Source organism: Larus michahellis, chromosome 3, assembly GCF_964199755.1.
Source record: "Larus michahellis chromosome 3, bLarMic1.1, whole genome shotgun sequence".
NCBI classification, from domain to species: domain Eukaryota; kingdom Metazoa; phylum Chordata; class Aves; order Charadriiformes; family Laridae; genus Larus; species Larus michahellis.
The window spans coordinates 47,510,553-47,531,341 of record NC_133898.1 but is presented as its reverse complement, the minus strand read 5'-3'; the positions used below and the strand labels follow the sequence as shown (position 1 = coordinate 47,531,341).

Below are 20,789 nucleotides of genomic sequence, written 5' to 3'. Positions count from 1 at the left end.
GATCTTTCCCTTCAGCTTGACAGCATCTTTACCTCCACGTGAAGTATCTTACGTCAAATTAGATTCCAGCAAAATGTTCTTTTTGGTATCACACATGCCACAATGTATTTAATAACAAAATAACTGTAACTGTGTTACAAATATAACTCAAAACAGGGGAAAAAAGTAAATTGGAGAAAATATTTAGAAAGAAGAGTTTTTGGTTTTATTTTTATACTGCTTCTATGTCTTGTGCCTACAGTTAATCTGATTATAGTATCCGTGAGCAATGTTAAGTATTGTATAAACAATAATATTAAAAGCAAGGCTTCTCATAGTATAACTGAGCTATCACTTCTGATTTACAGTGTCCAGACATGCAATAATGAGATCCAAAGCACTAGTTGTTCATTTGGCTAAACGCATTGACAAACCAAATTTGGGCATCCAAATGTTCCACTGACTGCTCTTTAACACACCAGAAATAGCAGCCCAGTCTCCTGTCCAAATATCAGGTTAAGCATTTGAGGTTAAAATCCTCACTGTCTTGTTCTTCTCCTTTTTCAGGATTTTGACATGGCTCTTATGGCTGAATTTTATTTGTGAACGCTACTGCATTTTCTGGAATAGTTGCCTAGCCATCGTTAAAATCTGTCTGCAAATGTCTATTACCTTAAGTTTTTGTCTAGGGTTCAAATTAGAAAAGATATGATATGCCAGCATGAAAGGTATCTTTCCGTTTTTATTCCTGTTCCGGATTCCAGAGTCCTTAGAGGTACGCAGAAGTAGTGAGAAAAGCAGATGCAAGCATTGAAAAGAAGAGTCAAATTAATGGCACTAGTCAAAGCCGTTCTTACAATATGCTTAAGTACTGTAATGAACTAAGACAGAGGCAACAGAGTTTCCAGAGGTGTGTTTGCACTTGATAATGGAAAGATGTGTTTAAATAGCCCATATAAATGGATAGACGTATTTACCAGAAAAACTGGTTACTGTTATTTTTGGTCGAAGTAGGTATTTGCCCAGTGAAATGGACAGACATATAGCACATCTTTTTCATCCTTTGGAGGATGTCTTCTACTTGCCCCTCTGTTACCAATTTGAGCTGGTTTTGCGTTTCAAATGATATGTCTCCCAGGTACTAACCATACAACTCTGAAACCAGGGAGCCAGATAAATAGCAAAGAAAACAGCAACTCACTTGTTTCTGCTGGCAAATTATTGAGGAAAAAAAAAGGAAAAAAAGATATTGTTTGATAGGTTATCTAGCACCTGTTGATTCTGCAAGGCAGTTCCCCGGGTATTCATTGAGTTCTGCATTGTTCCCTAACCAGGCTTTTTATTTGCCGAATTAGCTGATTTGCTTCAAAGACTTGACCTTTTCTTTTCTCCTCTTCCTTATCAGCAATGTGCCATACATTTCTGAGCCTGTTTTTGCATCCTGAATGTGCACTGATTCCTGATGAAATCAGGGCTTTGTGACAGGTCTGGTGGAAGAAGTAACTTCTTTAAACAGAAAAGGATGTCTGTCCCGTATGTGTAAGCACTGAAGGATTTTGTCACCTTTTCCAGAGGTCTGCTATACCACATTTTACTGCAATTATGCTCTGTGTCTACCAGCCTCAGAACAGAATCCAGTCCACAGTGTGTCCTTTGGGGCCAAATTATTAAATTGTTTAATAAATGCAGTTTTGCATTGCCGTGCTAATTAAAAAAAAAACAAACACTGCTTGCTTTGGCAGTCCTATTTGTCAGAATTGTTCCCCTTTGCAGTCAACCTCTTCAAGCAAAGAGGATGTCTGTGTGAGGGGGCATCTTCATGCCCCCCTCACTATTGTATCCACTCAAGACTCATGTAGGCTCTCAAAAGGCCAGTGAGTTACCCCACCGCTTCTTCCTAACCAGATTAAAGCGAAGTTGGACATCAGTAGGTAAACTGAACGTCACCACACGTGATGTGGAACCTAGAGTATTTTCTGCCCTTACTATGGTAGCTTGCAGAATGATATCTGGAGGCTAAATAATCCCCACTTGCCAAATTCAAACCCTACAAGAGAAGAAACAATACTCAAAATGGTAACATACATTTTGGATCTGTAAAATAAAAATGATAATGATAATAGTTCCAGTTTGTTCTCAAGTCCTACACTCCATTAGCTAGACCAGGGAAACTTACTATAGAAAGATATGTTAAGATGATACGTTGGGCTTTTAGAGGAGATGTTGGGATATGAGAAGAACTTACATGAAAGGAAAATGGAAGGAGTACTGGAAATGCAAAGTTGTACATCAGCCTGTAGTTATTGAGTGTCTTCTGTATCTTCATTCTGCATTGGACGCGCTGATGTTAACTTTGGCAGTTTTTTGTGGCTGGGAAGCAGTCAACTCCACTGAGATAAAAACAAACAAACAAAAGTAAACAACAACAACAATAAAAAGTGGGAAATCTTAACTGTCTCCTATTTGGGAAACTTCATATGGTATTTTAATATTGATGGATTCTTTTAAAGATACTGAATATTCAAAGTCAGCACAGGATGAGAAAGATGCAATAAGGGGCAGAAGCCAGGTGCTGTTTAGGAGATACTTATGATAACTGAAAAGAGTATATATAAAACATTAGAGGTCAGGACATCTACAAACAAGGTAAGTTGTACAGACCTTACGTTAAGTTATAAGAATAATGAAGGAATTTTTAGTATGTAATTACATTAACTTACTTGGAAGGTACACTGAAAATAAGTCTAGGAAGCTCAATAAAAAAAATGTAGCAGGTATCCCAAAGTCCTAGTACTTACCAGCTGTATTTTTTGTGTTACGTAGTACAGACAACCACTTCATAGAATCATAGAATGTGTTGGGTTGGAAGGGACCTTTAAAGGTCATCTAGTCCAACCCCCCTGCAGTAAGCAGGGACATTTTTAACTAGATCAGGTTGCTCAGAGCCTCATCCAGCCTGGCCTTGAGTGTCTCCAGGGATGGGGGCACATCGTGGGAACTTGTGGGGACAATATCATCAACTGTTAGGCCGTGTTACAGTCCTATTCCCTGACTTTAAAAAAAAAAAAAAAAAAGACAACAGGAAGAAAACATGGAGAAAGTCTAGCCCTGGGTCTCAATTTCTCAACTCAAAACAATCTGTCGAAAACCATATACCGAAACCTCCTATACCAACACTAAATAATGGGAAGGTTGCGTTTTGGATGTTTCTGCTTCTGAACTCATTTCAGCTTCTCTGTGCTAATGGCTCAGCACAGTTCACTGATGGCGTTGTAACTGAAGCGCTGCATTTTAACTGTAAATCCTCATTAATAAGTATTCAAACCAATCAATTTTTGTTCTTTCCATTGCTTTCTCCTTATTGTGGAAATTCAGGGTTCCCTAGACTGCCACTGATTTTTCTTAGACTATTGCTCTGCCAGAGTTCTCACAGATGTATTCAGTGAATCTGTGTCCATCCCGTGTCCACCTGCTATACTGGCTGTCCGAACACATCACAGGTTGTTTCGTTTGGACACCAGAATAAAGGGTATAGCAGATACACTTGAGAGAATCAAAATGAAGCATATATTACGGAAGTAATCCATTGGAAGTAATCACAATACTGCTGAGGTATATCCTGAGATATCCTGAGGTGTCTGCAGCTAATAAACAGAAACAAAGGAATCACTTTGTCTTGAAAATTTCTGGTTTGGGTGAATTTAAGATAGGTTTTTAATGCTGCCTTGGTACATTCAAATAAAGTAAGAACTCTGCTTTTCCCTTTTACTTCCATTTCCACACACTTCTGTGTACTTCATTTTCAAGCTGATACTGTGATCCAAAAGGACTACACTATGTCAAGAGCCTTGAATAAATTATGCCACGGAAGCTTCAAAAGCTACAGAGAAACTAGCCTCAAAACTAGGTATTGGTTAAAAGAAGGCTCAGTAACCTAAGAGGCATTGGTGCTGATGTGCTTGTTTACTAATGATTTTCTATTAGTAGGGAATTTTGACTAATGATTCTTTATCAGCATGTCCCGATGGGTGCGCTAGTCAATGGATTGGTGCATCATTTTATTTCCTTTTAAAGAGTGTCCTAATGTGGGTTTGATAAGATTTGGCTTTAAATGAACTTCTGCATGCAATTTCTTTATCTGAGTGGAGACAGGAGAATATTGTCACTTTCTATAGGTTTGAATTTGTGTATAGTTTTCTTCTGAATTCATAAATTATTTGTGCTAACTAACTACTTCTGTGAGCTTTTTGCATTTAAAAAAAACAATAATGAGTAAAGATGCTCGGATTGAGAAGAGGCTCTGTGGTAACATTACTGCTGTGTTTCAGTTCTATACTCTTTAACTGCACCAGGTTCTTAAAGAAAGTGCTGGGTTTAAAGCACCAGCGAACTTGCTTGAAAATATATTCCATGAATTAATATTTAATTTTTATCCTTTCTACTGTGCTACCACAAAAAAGCAATAGCAGACATTTTCTACAAAAGACTAAGGGCTTGCCAGTTTTATTACGGTAACAAAAGCCACATGCAAATACTAGTAAACTCATTATTTGTTTTTGTTCTTAGAAGGTTTTTTTCTCATTAACAATTAGTGATGTAAGAATATACTGTGAGTGCTTCAGATCTGTTTGGTTTTATTTATTCTCCTGCTATGAAGGTAAAGTTTCCAGTGGAGAATCAAGATGCAGTATGGAACTATCCAACCCGTTATCAGTTTGATAGAGGAGGATCCTGCAAAGCTGGAAGGGTTTAAATGGTGTGAGATCTAGGAGGGCCGTATTGGTGATCGGCTGCCTTTGGCGCCCTAGCAGCACCAGCTCCTCCCCTCAAAGCCAGACCTTGTTGAGCTGCAGGAAATCAGTGCAACTAACTCAGTGAGAGATCTTTTTGAAGGGAGAGGCGGCTTTTTTTTAAATAATCCGTAGTTGAGTTGATTTTACCCATTTGTGTTCTCACACTGGCATGCTCACAGCACTGAAATACGTGTCCGGGTGATCTGGCCAGCATCACTTGTGTGCAAGTCTGAAGGCCAGGAGATGCCAGCCGTTGCATCCTCACCACCTCTCTTGGGTTCCTCTTGGTTGGTGGCGACAAATGAATTTGGGGAAGCTCTTCTATATGACATAGGACCCAACAGTTGCTATGATTTGATCGTTTATCTCAGAGTTTTCGTTACTTCAGCCTCTGTAAGCACCAGAATAATCTGCTTGCCCAGGGCTTATGTGTTCTTCTTTCATGTTTCTCTGGGCGGTCAGGCGTAGGTACCTGGCATCACCATGTGTGGCGTTGCCTCTCCTGCCTGCCTACCCTTCTGACCTGCACAGCAGCCTGGTTTACAATGTAATTAATTACACAGTTTTAATTCTGGATAGTATCTTGAGAAAATATGCTAAATGCTTACTATGAAAATTTAGGACTTTAAAGTTACCTCGGATTAAGCATACAAAAAATGTGCCTAGAAAATGGAACTTTGGTTCTTTTTAAGAAAAACTAAATTTTTCCCTCTCCTGTTTGGTGGATATTGACTGCTGGAATCAAATGGCTTCCCATATCCCTGAGAAGCCTTGAGTTTGATAGCTCCCGGAGTTTCTCACAGAAACTATTCAATAGGGACTTCTGGAAAAAAAAAGTATGCTGCTTAGAGCAATCAGTATTTTTTTCTTTATTCTTTCATAGTAAGCAGGCAGAGTTCCTTTCTGAATGCTTATTATTTTGGAGCTTTTGGAGGCTTATGTTACATAAATATATGTGTTGGAACTAGATTTTCATATGAGCACAACTCTGAAATAAACAAGATAATATTGATATATTTAAAAGCTATGTGGCCCCAACTGTGGGAGAGGAAAGCAGACCTTTGATAATCAGAGTAAATAATGGGTTTTTTTTTATAGAAAAAGCAGTTTTAAAAAGAGTTAATTGCTTCCCCCCCCCTCAATTGTCTAAACAATTAGAATACTCATAAATATTTATAAAACCTAGGGGTGTGTTGGCTGTAAGGCCCTTCGGAGGTCTTCTCCCACTCCAGGCGGGACCCTCGCCCACCCGGATGTGGGCAGTCGTGGCTCTTGCCCTTGGCGGGGGTAGCTGCCCATCCCTTCCACTCCTGGTCCCTACTCACACCGGGGGTTATTCTGTGCCACAAACCCACCTTGGCACCTGGGGAACGTCATAAGGTGTCTGTCGGCCCAAACCTGAAGCGTATAAAGGTCATTCCAGCTACAGGCTCCGCCATCAGCCATATCAGCAGTCTTCCGCATTTACTGTCAGTTGTGTATTTGCCAATGGGACATCTTTGGTAACCAGCAGGTCACTGATGAAACTGCTGAACAATACAGGACACCAAAATTTACTTTTACAATGAGGTATGGATTTGTTTTTCATTTTATTTTTAATTATTTTCAACATACCAGTGTTACCATATAATTTACCTAATAGCAAAGGACTGTTATAAGTCCATGTGCCCAAATTAAGCATAATCATTTTAAGACTCATTCAAAAAGTAGCTTTGCAAAGCACAACGTAGAAAAACAGGTAAGAGTCACTGCAGTTCTGTGACTTCCAACTCATCAAACGCATACGTTATCTATATCTCCTCTAACTTTGATTATTCTCTTAGCCAGCATCAGTAATAGAAGAAATGGGGAAAAGGGGAAACTGGTAGAAAAGACATAGCTTCTGAAAAGCAATTTACATTTCTTAGCTCAGGGAAACAAAATCCAGGCTTTTGAAAGGACTAATGAAGTGCTTGAGAAGGGGAAGAATAAAATTCATAGGTTTAATTTTGTTAATGCCTGTTACAGCAGGCATCCACAGTTTAGTTCTGCATTCATTGCTTTTAGATGAGCTCTATATTAAATCTGAGTAAATTTATTCAAAAATTTTTTCAGAAATTTAGATAAGACTTTTTTTTTCCCCTTTACTGTTGTCAATAAAAGCATCTAAATACTGGCAATTTGTTAGCTTGGAGAGAACTATCTCACTGAGATCAGAACTGTTGCTAGAAAACTAGATCTGTGCAGATTTTTACAAGTAGATCAGCCGTATGTTCTGATAGAATAACTACTATTTGTGGGTCATGTTCACCTTTTCAGGTTCTCTGGTTACACTGAAATGCTATTGGATACCCTTCTTTAGCAGAGAATTAAGAAAGTTGGAGTAAACCAGCATAAAATCCTCTAAACTTTAAGGAGCGTCTTTTGTGGAGTTGCTTTTGACAAAAGCAACTTTAATATCCTTCTTTCTTAAGTTTTACGTCTGCTTTTCATAAAACTATGTAACACTTCCCCTTATCAGCTTTCCTCTCATTTTATTTCCCTCTGTGTTATACTGTTTTCTACGGCTTTACGTTGTCTTTTTACTGTGTTTTATGTGAGTTGAGTGCATTTACAGGGGTTTGTAGCAACTTATTTGTGCTATAAATTTCTATGGGTATGTATTTCTCTTGGCAAATTTTAATTTTTCTGCTAAATTATTTGCTTAAATGCTGCAATGAATAGAATTGTTATCAAAAGTAGTTCTTTGCCATGCCAATATTAAGAAATAATAGTTTAAATTCATTAGAATACTGATTTTGAATAATTGGTACCGCTGGCTTAGTGAGACATTATTCCAAGCAGCAACATATGCTGTAATAGCTCAGTGTTAATTTTCGGTATATCATTAACTGATGTCTTTTTTTTTTTTGTGTAGTGTGTATATATAAGTATATAGACATGCACATATATAAAAAGTTTAAGTAATCAAGACACTTTAAAAAAGAAGTTGTTTGGGAGAAAAAAAAAGAGGATCATCCTCTTGTGAGAGATGAGCAAACTTGGAAAGTTAATTTCTTTCCTTTAAAATAAAACCTATACTAATTTTTTTTTTTTAATTGCATGCTTTATCTGTGTTCTGAATCCATTAGTGTGCATCTCTTATTACACAGATTTTTACAATAAAGGTAGGATTCATCTGGTGTCTCGCTGTTTTCAATGGAGAGAGGCAGGCAACTCCAGAAGGCAATTCCTCTTTTACACCTATCTTAGATACTTATCTTAGAAGGGGATATATTACCCTCTGGAGTTGGCTGCGCATGCGGTATTGTTATTTCCTATTTTACAAACAGGCCAAGATAAGCATGAACAGCTCAATGCTTCCTATAGTTCTTTTTATTTTGTTGGAGCTTAACAATTGTATCTCGGGTGCGACCGCACTTGTTCAAGTGGATTCTACATTTTCAGTACACAAAGGCTCTCACAAAATGATAGAAACTTTCAGGCTAGAAGATACAGTACTTTAACCACTGTTATTATGTAGCACAATAAAAGAAAAGTCTTCAATTATGCTGCTAGTATTTAATCCAAATCACTGGTGTTCTTTAGATCTTTTGTTTGTCTGGTGGTTCGACGTTCATGGAAGTGACACACGTGCCCTGTTGTATTCTACCTGATGTCGTTTTATGTATAAGCAGAATGTTAAATTTATTAAAACTAGGAGTTTGTTTGTTTAAAAAAAAAAAATAAAAATCAGGAGAAGGGAGACATTTTGAACCATTTTCTACTTTTTCTATTTGTGACTGAAAAAGAGTCATGTATATCAATAATACTCATCTAACAAGATTATTTGACTAGTTTGTGCAATATAATTTCTCTTATATTGAATCCCGTGTCACCTCTATTCTAGAAAATCATAGTCATTATTTTATTGTTGTTTTTTTACTGTTTTCTGTTTTGGATAAGCTCGTGCTGCTTGTTGCCTTTCATGGTGGCTATACTAACTGAAGTAATAAAAATCTGTGTTAGATTCTTTTGCCTTACACAGCATCAACTATAAAAATACAGTGATGCTTTGGTGTAGTGTCAAACTAGTCTTGCCTATGTTTACTCACTACCGTAGCTTTTATCTAAATACTTTTTAGTTCTAGTGTCTTTGCCATGTCCTCTCTTTGGCAAGGGCTTTACTGGTTTAACATATTTGCTCATCTGTAGTTTTTCCATAGATTAGACAGTCTTCGTTTCCTCTCCTAAGTGAAATGGGTGTTGTGGTGCTCTGTTAAATAGTCAGTGTTTCACCACAGCAATGCAGGCATTTTAGTGGTGTAGAAATTACATCCCATTGGAGAATATATAGCTTTATTCAGGACTTAGTACGGTCCAAGTTTCATCTTCAGCCAAGTGAAGTTAATGGCTTGACTCTGCGTTATACAAGACCTTCTTGTATAGTGCTAATTAATCAATGCCATGCATTAAAGCTGAAACCTTTTGGATAAGAAATAGCAGCAACGTTTCAACCATTTGTACTAATAAAAGAAAATATGCCATTGGGGTTATCCTGACCAGATTTCAGCTTGTATTACAGCCTGCGTAATAACCTTCTTACTACTTTCAATGACATAGTCTGCCATTCTTTAATGCTTCCTCTAAGCTGTTTTGTTGCTTGGCACAGTTGAGCAGCTGCTCTGTTCCCTCCTCCAGGTGGCTTTGCTTCAAATGCATGGAAAAAAATGATTCCACTTGAAAACAGGTAACACCACAGTAACATATAAGAGGCATTTAAAATATTTCATGGTCCACTTTTTCCTGCCTGAATGATTGCTGATATTTTGGCTTTACCGCATTAGAAGAAGGAAAGAGCATTTTTCATGTTAGGAAAATCATTTAATTGCTTTATAGGCTGCCCAGCTATATCAAAGAGTGGCTGAAAGCCTATGAGAGGGGATTTGTGGGTGTGATTATACTCAGGGGAGAGGAAGGAAGCAAGGGATCTGCCAGAAAGTGGTGAATCCTGTGAGAATTGAGGCATCAAACAACCTTTCCAACAAGAGCCTGAAGCAACACATTAGCATCTACAGCAGGTGATACCAATGAGTCTGAAAAGCTCTGATTAAATGAATGCAGGTGTTGGTGTTAGGAAATCAGATCTCTAAAGAGTAGTGCTAGTTCCTATCAAGGGATTGTTCTTGCCAAAAGAAGTTTGGAGGTAATTTAAATTGCAGTGCAACTCGACTTTGTGTTGACTCTAAGCAAGGTCATAAAACAGTCATGTGCATGTTTTAGTTAGTCAACTATGGAGCAGGAATACTCTTAGATTTCTTTTGTTTGGAAAATTTACATACTTGAGCTGATTCAAGCACAAGCTCACCATATTTGTTAAAGATCTAGTACAGTTTTTTAAAACCAGAAGAACTAGATCCTACCTGAGGAGAAACGACTCAAAATAGATTTCTTCTTTTTTTTTTTTTTATGAGAAGTTTGCCAGTTCTCTGCCCTGTGCACAATAAGGAATAAGAGTTCTTTCAAATAAATCAATAAATAGAAACGTTGGAGTATATGTACAGGGCACTATTTAAATCCTTTTTCAAGTATATTAACATTGCGAATAAGCAAAAAAAAAAAAAAAGAAAAAAGTGTTCTTGCAAGATTTAGGAACTTCTTGTCCACTGTATTTGGGTGTAACCTAGTTGGACAAGACAGACAGAGAGCCTTTGGCCATTTTTAAAAGGATGTGTCTTTGGGAAGGGGTGACTTAATTTCTGTGTTTAGAATGGACACGGTGACTCCACGTGGGGAAATGTTGCCCAGTGCTCCTCCCAGCCTTTTGTGGATGACACAGATGAAAGGAGTTTGTAACTGATGCTATCCATGGGAGAGCTGCATGCATCCTCTGACGCTACGCATGTATATAATCCTGAGCCATTTATAAGATAAGGGCTAATTCAGCTGTTCCTGAAGAGTCATTGTTATTTCAGAGGATAAATAGTGCTGTCATATTATCATCACTTCACTGAGTATTATGAGATTGCTAACATTGATTTTTCCCTCTATTTAGTTAGTTTAAAGAAAGCTATAAACCTTGCTTGTAAACTGTGTTTTGCGCAGCTGCTTTTATACCACGTTTCTGTGAGCTGTATCTTTATTGACAGAGTTTTTGATTATGTTTGACTTTTACTTTTGCTCCCAGTGTTCTGTGAACTTTGGATTGAATTAATGATTATAAGGTGTCTGATTACTGATAAGTTCCTAAGTATTTGAAGGACTGAAATAAAGCTCTTTGCCTCTGCCCTCCCTTTCCTTAAATTAGCCATGTAGGAGAAGAAAGCCAAAGCAAGACACCAATATTCATGCACAAAGAAATTTGTCATAATCTGGTTATGCTCTTGTCTAAGAATGCTTTAATTTGTCGAAGGTATGCGATACAATGCATTTAAAAAGCTGCCCGCGCTTAGTCTGCACTAAATTATTGGCGTAATTGGACACTTCTCAAATTCGATGGGGTATATAACTATATTGTCTTTTCAAATCCTTTAATTTATCCTTAAGTTTTCAGTTTCCTGATGTGATAGTTGAAAAATCACTAAGTGGAGAAACGTTTTTGCGTTGGCATGATTGGCTGTCCCAGCCAGGAACAGCACTGAACTGCCAGACTTGAGAAGGGCTGGTTCCACACTAAAGCTGAACGTTCTTCTTTCCCTCCCCCGTGTCTGATGCCCATGCAGCATAGATGTCACTAATTTCTAGTAATGTTTTGTCTGTCTGTTCTTGGGAACTGGGAAATTCCACGAGGTTTTTGAAAAATGAGGTTTTTCTAAGTTTCCCAAACTCATGTTAATGTTTTCCAGCATCCCAATATAAGATTAAATTCTGGGATTACTCCCCCCCCCCCCCCAAATCCATGCTGCTTTTCCGAGAAATTAATTTTAAAACTATGTTGTTTTTCCCAAAGGGGAGTTTTGTGTTATGCCAATTAAAAACAATAAACCATCACCTTCTCCCCCGCAATTAATATGGACAGTGATTCCAGTGTAACTAACCCATTATCTGTGACTAGCTGTTACAGCATGGGTCTTCATGTACCACAGTTTATGTGAGGAATCTTATGCTTATTTCTTAAGCATAAGAAATAAGTGCTTAAAAATTCCTCTACTGTGGCAAAAGGCTTTTGCTCCCGAAAGTATGAGCATCTATTGGCTGTAACTCACCTCATTTCTGCAGAGATCGGGCTCCCCTGACTCAGCTGAGAGGACGGTGGTTGCTGTCCCCCGGCACAAGCTCAATAGGAAAAACCTGTCGCTGCTTCAGAGGGTCTCGAGGTGGAGGAAAATGAAAGGGACAGGCATTCGGGGAAACAAAGGCAAGGATAAAACAAGGCTGGCCATCTCGAAACTGTAGTTTTACAGCAGCAGTTAACATTGAGGTTTCAAAGGAAAGCTTCATGGCAGAGTGTCATTTTATGGCTTTGGGACTTGCCACTGTTGAGATGTGAAATAGTATAGTTAGGAAAATTATTTACAAGTTAGAGAAGCAGACTTTTTCAGGAGGTTACTTCACTTCTGTGATATCCACAGAAAGTTTTTCAAAACTCTTTTGCAGTCTCTTAAAGTTCTGCAGATCCCTGGGATCTAGGGAAAACATATGTCTCATGGCCTACTATGATGCGTGATAAACTAGCGTTATGTCTATGTTTTCACTGGCGTTGTGGGGCGGCTTCTCTACGTACAAAGTATATGAATAAATTAAAATTCATAATCCAGAAAAAGAATAGGTGAGGTTAATTTAAGACTTCTATGAGACGGTGGGAAAAGACCAGCAAGTCAGTTTAGTAGCTAGTTTGTGTGCTCATACACATATTGGAGGTATAAAGAAAATAAGCAGAAATGAGGAATAATGGTGGGGAGGGAAGGTGGAGGGACGCTGCAAAAAGAGAAGGAAAAAGTGCATATGTAGTTTGAAATAAAATATCTTTTGTTTGGAAGTTGGAAAGTTTCAGCTCTTCAAGGCATTCTGCTACTTGCCTCTCAGGGTGGTAGTGCTTCTTTGGAAATCTCTTGCTTAGAAAGTAGGTCAAGCATCTTCTGTCACCGGTGTGTTTTGTTTAGGAGGGAAAGGGCAAAATGAAAATAATTTACTAGCAATGCTTGAGACCTGTCATCATCTACTCCTTGTCAGAGTGCAGATGACAGTAAGTGGCGTGTTAGGGTACAAGTTAAATTAGCAGTATTAATTAGCTGTCTGACCTCTGTTTATTGTTTTTCCTGCTGTGAGTCTTTTCTAAACACATCTTGTTGGTCACACAAAATATAATCAAAGCAGTTGACTCTGCTGTATGTATACTTATCTCTGTTTTATGATCTACTTGTTCAGTTGTGCAAAACTGCTCTGATTAACTGATTGGTTAATCTGGCCCAAAGTGGTGGTGGTTGTGTCAACTTTTTTGAGCTTCAGCATGGAGATTTTATCATTCAAATTAATTTGAAAAGTAAATGGTATGCGGACGAATATTGACTGATACGGGAGTGGTTTTCAGAACTTGAAACGGAGGAAGAAGTGGCAGCGTATCAAACTTGAAATCTGTAAATTCATCAAATTTAGATCTAGTGGACTGTGAAGATATTCTTGAATTATGCAGCTATTCAGCTTTTTCTTTAGTAAAAATCTGTAAATATATTCCTTATAATCTGGTCTTTGAACCATGTCTAGTTTGATCTGGGATAATGACCTTTTTAGTAGGGGCAGGACAGCAGTTACTAAGCTTAGTAAGGTGTTTTGGACCGTCTTAGTTGAAAATCAGCTTGGATGTAACCTTTATTTCTGTAAATGAACTCTTCTTGCATTGCTTGCAGAAGGAGTTACAGTAATGTGTAGCGGAAGGTATGATATGATATAACATCTAGCACTTGCTTCTGTCCACATACGCTGAAATCTCTGCCTGTCCCAGCGCTAGTAAAATGAAAGCAGTCGGTGTCTCACCTAGCGTCGGCATGGTTGGTTATCTTTCCTCAGGCCACCCTCTCCTTGCTTTGCTTCAGAGGTCGGGATCAGCTGTCTGCTGGTGTGCCTGCCCAAAATCCAGTCCCAGGCTGCAGCAGGAGGTACAGCTGTGTCACCTGGCAGGGGTAGCAGGAGGGGAAGCCAGTCCTGAGCTGTGCCACTGTAGCTCCAACATGCAGTGCTCCAACAAAAAGAGGTTAAACGGTGCCTCGAAGGCATCATTTGTAACCTGGCTTTCTGCGCAGGGGTGCCTGGGCTGTGTATGCCAGGCGCTGGCAGGCGTAGTGCAGAGGGGACATAGTCCAGACTTAGCGCTGCTCTGCAGTGCAGTTCCCGTCCCCCCGTGTGCCAACAAGGCCTGATTGCTCCTGTCCCTCGCTCCTCGTTCTCTTCAGAGCCCTCCCTTGTTGGTGGGAAAGGGGCAAAATTTTCAGTAGTAACAGCGGAGTAGTTACTTCAAGTATTCTTTGTAAGTCCTGATTCAGATTGGTTTCATTTCCTATTTGTATTTAGCTATTTGGCAAAATAATGATTAAATTGACATCCAAAAGGGGTTTACAGTGGGCTTCAATAGGAACAGAAATTTTTTTTTTTTTTTTTCTTTTTCTTAAAAGGACCTCTTCAATACTTACGTTCTTCTGTAGAAGGGCACAAATAAGCTCTGATGACTTGGTCAAGGTTCTGCTTTATCTGTGTCTCTGCTTTTATACAGGCCTTTTTGGTCACTACACCACTTGTTTCTTCTTGCTATGAAAGAGATTGCAGGTTGTGTTTTTCTCCCTGTTTACTGATGGATTTATTTATGGACTCAAAACTGATTATTGCTTTGTTTGCTGCCACCAATTGCTTTTCAAATGGTTTTGGCTTTTATTGAGGTGCTAGTGCTGACTTGGGATGAGGTTTTTTGTTTTTTTGTTTTTCTCAGTGTCATTATTCTTGAAAGAGAATAATGAAGACCAGCCCTCATTAAATGGAGGACTAATTTTTACACAAGACCAAATGATATAAACTACATTTAAATGTAGTTTAGGAATTAGAATGGAAGCTTTTAATCATCAGGGCAGTTGGACTCAGTGGCAGTTCTGAAATATAAATAATGAACCTGATAAATATATTAAATGGATCATATGACCCTTTGATATCGAGCACCTCGGTATCCGAAGCTCACCTTGCCAGTTCCGTACATGTACAATCAGTTCACAGAAATGGGGTGGCTTTTAGAACCGTAACTGCTTCAGTAATTTATCAGAGACCAGTAAGACATGGTGTCACAGCAGCATAACAGGACCAGTTCGTTGTCAGATAAATCTAATTGGGTCTGAAGAACAGCATTGTTTATCTACGTGGGATCCCCTTTAAAACAAGCAAATACATAACTTCCTGGCTGCAGCTCTTTTACAGGGCAGCTGCTGGCATCAGGAAAAGCGGAACAGATAGTGTGGTACCTCAAACTGACTCTCTTTCTACAGGCTGTCAGGGCTCAGTAATCTAATCGGTTGTGTTGATGATAACTGATAGAGTTAAACACCACAGAGCAGGGCCAAATAGGAAGTTATAAACGGAGGTCTCGCAGCACTGGGGAAGTATATTGAAATCACCCTTCTGGACGGTGTGCGTTGCAACTGCCGGAGTGACAGAAATGGCTGGGAACATTTCAGCATCTAAAAGGTATGTTACAAGAGTCTTAGCACAAAAAAATGAACGGATCTAGATGTTAAAATATGTTAAAAATGCCTTTTCTTAGAGCTCTGAAGCACTCTTGCATCTGACAAGAACCTTCCTGGGATTGGCATCCCCCTCCTGCCTGTGCCTGCCCTTTCTCATGCAGGCCCTTCTCCTCAGTTAATCCTGCACTTAAGCATGAAGCCTAATGCACTGACGAAATTGTTCTCTTTCTCTTTATTTTTCAATTGTGCCCGGCGTTTAAGTCCTCCCCTTTTCTTCCCCCACAAGTTATTTTCTCAGACTCTGGAACATTTAAGACTCATTTTTAACCTCAAGTCTCTGTTCTTCCACTTGAAGATTTGTCAGCTTTCTGAACTCCAGCCACTCTTAGAGCCACAGCAAAAGATAATTTCTCTGTAGCATGAGACTGCCAGTTGAATGCAATCCATAGAAGCAATTAATTAATTTGCTCATTAGCTTTTCTTTCATCCTGATGGGGCATGAACAAGTTATTCCCTCTGCCTTTGCTATGCTCCTTCTCACATCTGCAGGCTGCACTTGCATGCTCTGAGGTTGCTTTATGGCAGCTCTTTCCCGGCAGATCAGGCACTGCAGGGCTGTGATTTTTCTTCCTGCCTTCTGCCAGATCCTGGGACCGGGGGTCTGTTCCCCCCTGGCCCAGGCAGGTGGGAGAAATGCCGCATCCCAAGGACCATCATGAACTGCCACTTGGAGCCTGCTTCTCAGGATCCCATCCCAACCTTTCCTCCCAGCTGCAAGACTTTGGGCCCCGCTGTGCAGATCCAAGAGGTTTCTGCAGCCTGTGGCTTAGACACGTGTTGTTTGATCCTTTCATCAGGGGGCCCAAAGCCTCGAACCAAGTTTCTCAATCAGTTTCCCACCAAACCTGGTAAAACAGGTGAGGATTTAGATGGGGGAAAAGGTGGGGATATTGTGTGCGCTAGCAGTGACTGAAACCAGCAAAAGCTTTTCTAATTAGACTTTTCCTTCTTTTTTTAAATTTATTTTTATTTTTTAATACAATGGTGTTGAAGAAGCTGAGGCTCTCTCAGCTGCTATAGTGGAAGCATTACAATTTCATGTGCTGCAAAATCAAGAACAGTATGTTGTTGATCTGTTAGCTTAAAGTTCCTATTCTCTAAAGTTTTAAAATGTCATTGATAACGATTTGCTAAGATATGCTAGTACTGCTTTACAGAGCTGTGACATTTTGCATTATAAAATAGTTCTTGAAGCAAGGGAGTTATTTATTATCTCATTCCTCTAGGCTGATAACCAGTGCAGAGGTTGTCACTCAAGATACAGATTACAGTATGTAACAAAAATTATTTAAATTGTTTGAGATGTATTTGAGCAAGAGATACAAAATGTGCTAACGTTAATTTGTGATCTTGAAATTAAAAACAGATTTGTTTTCAAATAAAATTGGTGCATTATGGAAGATTCACATTTCAGAAAATCTGATCATAATAATAGCATACAATAATACTTTCATTTTTCTCATCTGAAAGGTAAATTAATATTTAGGCACACAAGTGGTCTTGATTTCTTTCCCCCCTCCCCAATCCTATCTTAGAAGCACTGAGTCTACGGTAATTTTCTGTACTCTGCAAATGCAACTATTTTTTTTTTTTTTGTCTGCAGCTTGACACAGTGTAATTTTAACACTGAAATGTTAATAGCATTTTCAGAGGAATAATTCTTACGGTTCTATTGCTTATGTCACTGTCAAAAAGGAAAGATATTTGCCAGACCTGGGTAGCTGTTAAAAGGCGGTGTAAGCTTGAAGAACTTTGTGAAGAGTGCGCACGTCGTCCATGGTGCAGAACCCTGTCCGCTGGACAAGAATTGAGGACGTCCTTCATGTTTCCGTTTCTGCCTTTCTTTTTGGTTTTGGCGGCAATGGATGGTACTGCTGAACTTTCCTTTGAATGTTCCCACTATTTAGTGAAATCATTTTCTTGTGCTTGGCCCATTTAGGAGCATACCTGAGCCATGAGAGGACTGGGAGGCCTCTCTGACCCTATTAATGTGCTGTAGAACAGCTTGTCTGCTAGGATAGTTTTACCTGACCCAGTGAAATGATTGCGTTAGTTTTAAATTGTGCTTTGCTTCGCATTTTGGGGACATAATCTGTCTCTTTCCGTACTGTGACTTTCTCTCTGAATTTCAGCGGAACTGCTTGTGGGTTTAAAATAAAACATGTGCCTAAGTGCTCTGGTGGCCGGGGGCCAGAGCGCTCAACATGTTGCAGGGCTGAGCCCTAAGTGCATGCTGCTTTAATGTATAGTCTTCTCTAGCGCAGTATAAATGAGGATTAACACTATAGGAAGTATCACAATACTGCGAAGATTGGGAAAGTACCTCGCTGTATGGAGGGTAGCTCGGACTCCTAGCAAATACAAGTGCAAAAGAAGCAAAGCCTGTGGCGTAATGCCTTTTTAAGTTGTCATCAAATAAGGTGCTTTTTGTGACTAATAAATTGGCCAGTTAATTTTCTCATCACTGTGTTGAAACTTGTTCCTGCTGTTGAACACTACTCTGATCTTTTCACACGTTGCTGAAGACGGCATTAACTTAACCTTCTTTCCCGTTATAAGGGCTTTAAACGCCTTCATGCTAATATTGAGTAAATGGAATTTGTGGTTTAAGCTGCACGTAGGGTTCGTTAGTGCTGCTGAGGAAGCAGAGGGAGGCGGGTAGGAGATTTCATTCTCTGTCTTTTATTCCCATCAGACCACAGAGGCATTTCAGGGTCCTTATCAGCGAAGCAGTTTATGTAGCTTTTTCCATGTTAATAGTGATATAAAGTGTGATACAGTTCAGATATGCCTTTTGGCAAGTATTATTTGGTAAGTAAGTCTTCAACATGACATTTTATGCGTATTCTATTTTTCTATCAGTTTCTATGATGGAACTTTTCTATTTAGGGGATAATTGAAAGACATCCTTTTTATTTATTTTGTAATGACTTTCACTTGAATAAAAATCTGGGTTATTTTGCTTTGGATAAGGTACTTAGAAGACAAGAAAGGGTGATGTTAACTGGTGTATGGTTAAATTTTGTTTATTGATTACTGAACTCTAGGTGTCTGATTCTTTTGTTTAGTTGTCTGATTTACTCTTGTTCAGCTTTTATTATTTTTTTTTTTTTTTTAGTCAGCTAGTTTTACATAAATTGTTACACAGCATCCTGAAGAGGCTTATTTGAACTGTTGGTTTCCAGAGGATATTTCTTCCCTTATGCTTGCCAGTGCTGGCCTGTTTCAAATCTGACTGGGCCTAACAGGTTAGCTCCAGTGGTCATGAATCTCGGGGAGAACAATTAAAATGTTACACAAGTAAAATTCAGGAATCGTGTTTACTGAGTAAGTAAAGCATGGAAAAGGGGCAAGTGGCTTTCCAGTCTCCTGAGGGGAATCTCTTGGCTTGGTGATGGAAGATGAAATTATGGGTGTATGGCATTTATGGAGCTAGTAAATCTTAAAAATGTAAAAGCCAGAATATATAAACAAAGGGCTGGAAGTGGGACAGGCCTGGGGCTGGGAGGTTTAGAATGCGACATGTTAGAAGGCCACAGATAAACATCTAGAGTTTTGGGGATTTTATCAAAAAGACTCAACCAAAAAAACCCAAAACAAACAAACAAACAACAAAAAATCCCACAGTCTCAACTGTGGTGATGGAGAGGTATAAATAATCCTGAAAATACAGTAGCAATTCAGAGTGGTTGCAATGGGTTCTCTGTATAAGAATCTCAGCTGGGTTTTGTTCTCTGTAGGGGGCTGTTTTCCCCCCTTCTGCAATTACAGTTTAGTCCTTAAATGAACTTCCATGCGGTCAAACATTTTGGTTTCCTAAACTTGCCTTGGCTACTGTAGTTGATGGATTGTTCTGCTGGGCGGTGCTGCTGTTTGCGAGTTAGTGTGAGGTGGCTCAACACTGTTTATTCCCCTACCCGTTGCAGTAGGTTATTTCTAAGCAAGTTTAATTGTGTGTTTCTAGTCAAAACATATGCTGGCATCTGCTAAGTGCAAAGTGCTTACTGTGAATGAAAATAAATGGAGCATACGGTTTGCTTCTCTTCTTCAGATATTGTAGGTAGTGAAATAACAACTGTTAAGCCAGGTTTTGTGCTTTTTTGTATCCTCTGTAACATTTTGTACTTGCCAATCATACCTCTTTCTCAGCAGTAACTCTGAAGCCCGTTACTTGCCTTTTTCTCCCTCTGTTCCTTTTTTTAGCAGAGATCAAATCCCTTCTCTCTACAATTTCTTATTTTCACTGAATTCATGGGGAAAAAAATGTCACATACGTGAACTCCAGTGATTTTTTTGAGAAAACTTTTATTGTAAGGTGCCAATAAAAATAGAGGATGAAGAAAAATGATGCAAAATCTAAAATAGTCCAAAGGTCCAAAAAGGTATTTATTGGATGTTATTATACTGCTTGATGGATATATGTGACTTCTATGCTTGGCAAAAGCTACAGGTTAGGAGGTAACAAAGAAATACATTTCTGTCTCTAGGGAGATCTTCCTGTATGCTAGCCAGACAATATTTAAATACCCCTTAAAAGATATTATACTCAGCATGAAGACAAGTTGGCATAGAATTATGCAGAAAACAAGAAGAGCTAATATTTTTATGGTCATACCTTTGCACTGTCTACTGGGAAAAAAAAAAAAGAAGCAAAGGCTACTTTATGGTGAAAAGAACCTCTGGAGGTACCTGGTTCAGTCCACTGCTCGAATCAGGGCTAACTTCATAGTTTGACTGGGCTGTGTCCAGAGCTTTGGTCATTCAAGTTTTGAAAACGTCCAAGGGTGGGGCCTCCCACCCTCCCTGGCTTCTGGCATTGCCTCTGCTCAGTCTTCTGGTCCCAGTGTGGCATTGCCAGGTTCCTCTGGCTACCAGCACCTCCAGGAGGCAGAGAGACGAGTCAGCTTCTGCCTGTGGAGGACCACATGAAACCTGTGAGATGGAAAGTACGGAGCTTTTTAGCAGAAATACAAAGACCTTAGAGATGAGAGAACAAAAATGCTCCTTTAAGATCTGAAAAGCAAAATAGTAAATGAAATAAACAGCTTTCTTCCACTTCTGGTAGCAATTGCTGTTGCTTTGATTGAAATCTGGAAGGAGTATGCCACTACCTTGCTAGAAAGCAATGTTCGTGTTTTTCAAAAGGGAAACAAAGTTTCATCTTTAATTATGATGGAGATGAAGAGCTTTCTAAACAGTAAAATCTTGGTAGAATACCGTAAATTGTGCTGTCTTTCAAGAAGCTCTGCCTTCACTAGTTGAATGTCTTTGCTAAGTGGGTTATCACTGCCTATAGTCAAAATTAGTCTGTGTCACAAACCATTGTAACTGACTGTGG

The 20,789-nt window shown here is 39.1% G+C and overlaps 1 protein-coding gene across 4 annotated transcripts in view; it reads left to right on the top strand.

Annotated features, from left to right (window-relative positions):
* The window catches only part of CHRM3 (cholinergic receptor muscarinic 3), a 285,044-nt gene that overhangs the window by 88,332 nt on the left and 175,923 nt on the right, over positions 1-20,789 (top strand). The gene's annotated exons all lie outside the window — the stretch shown is intronic.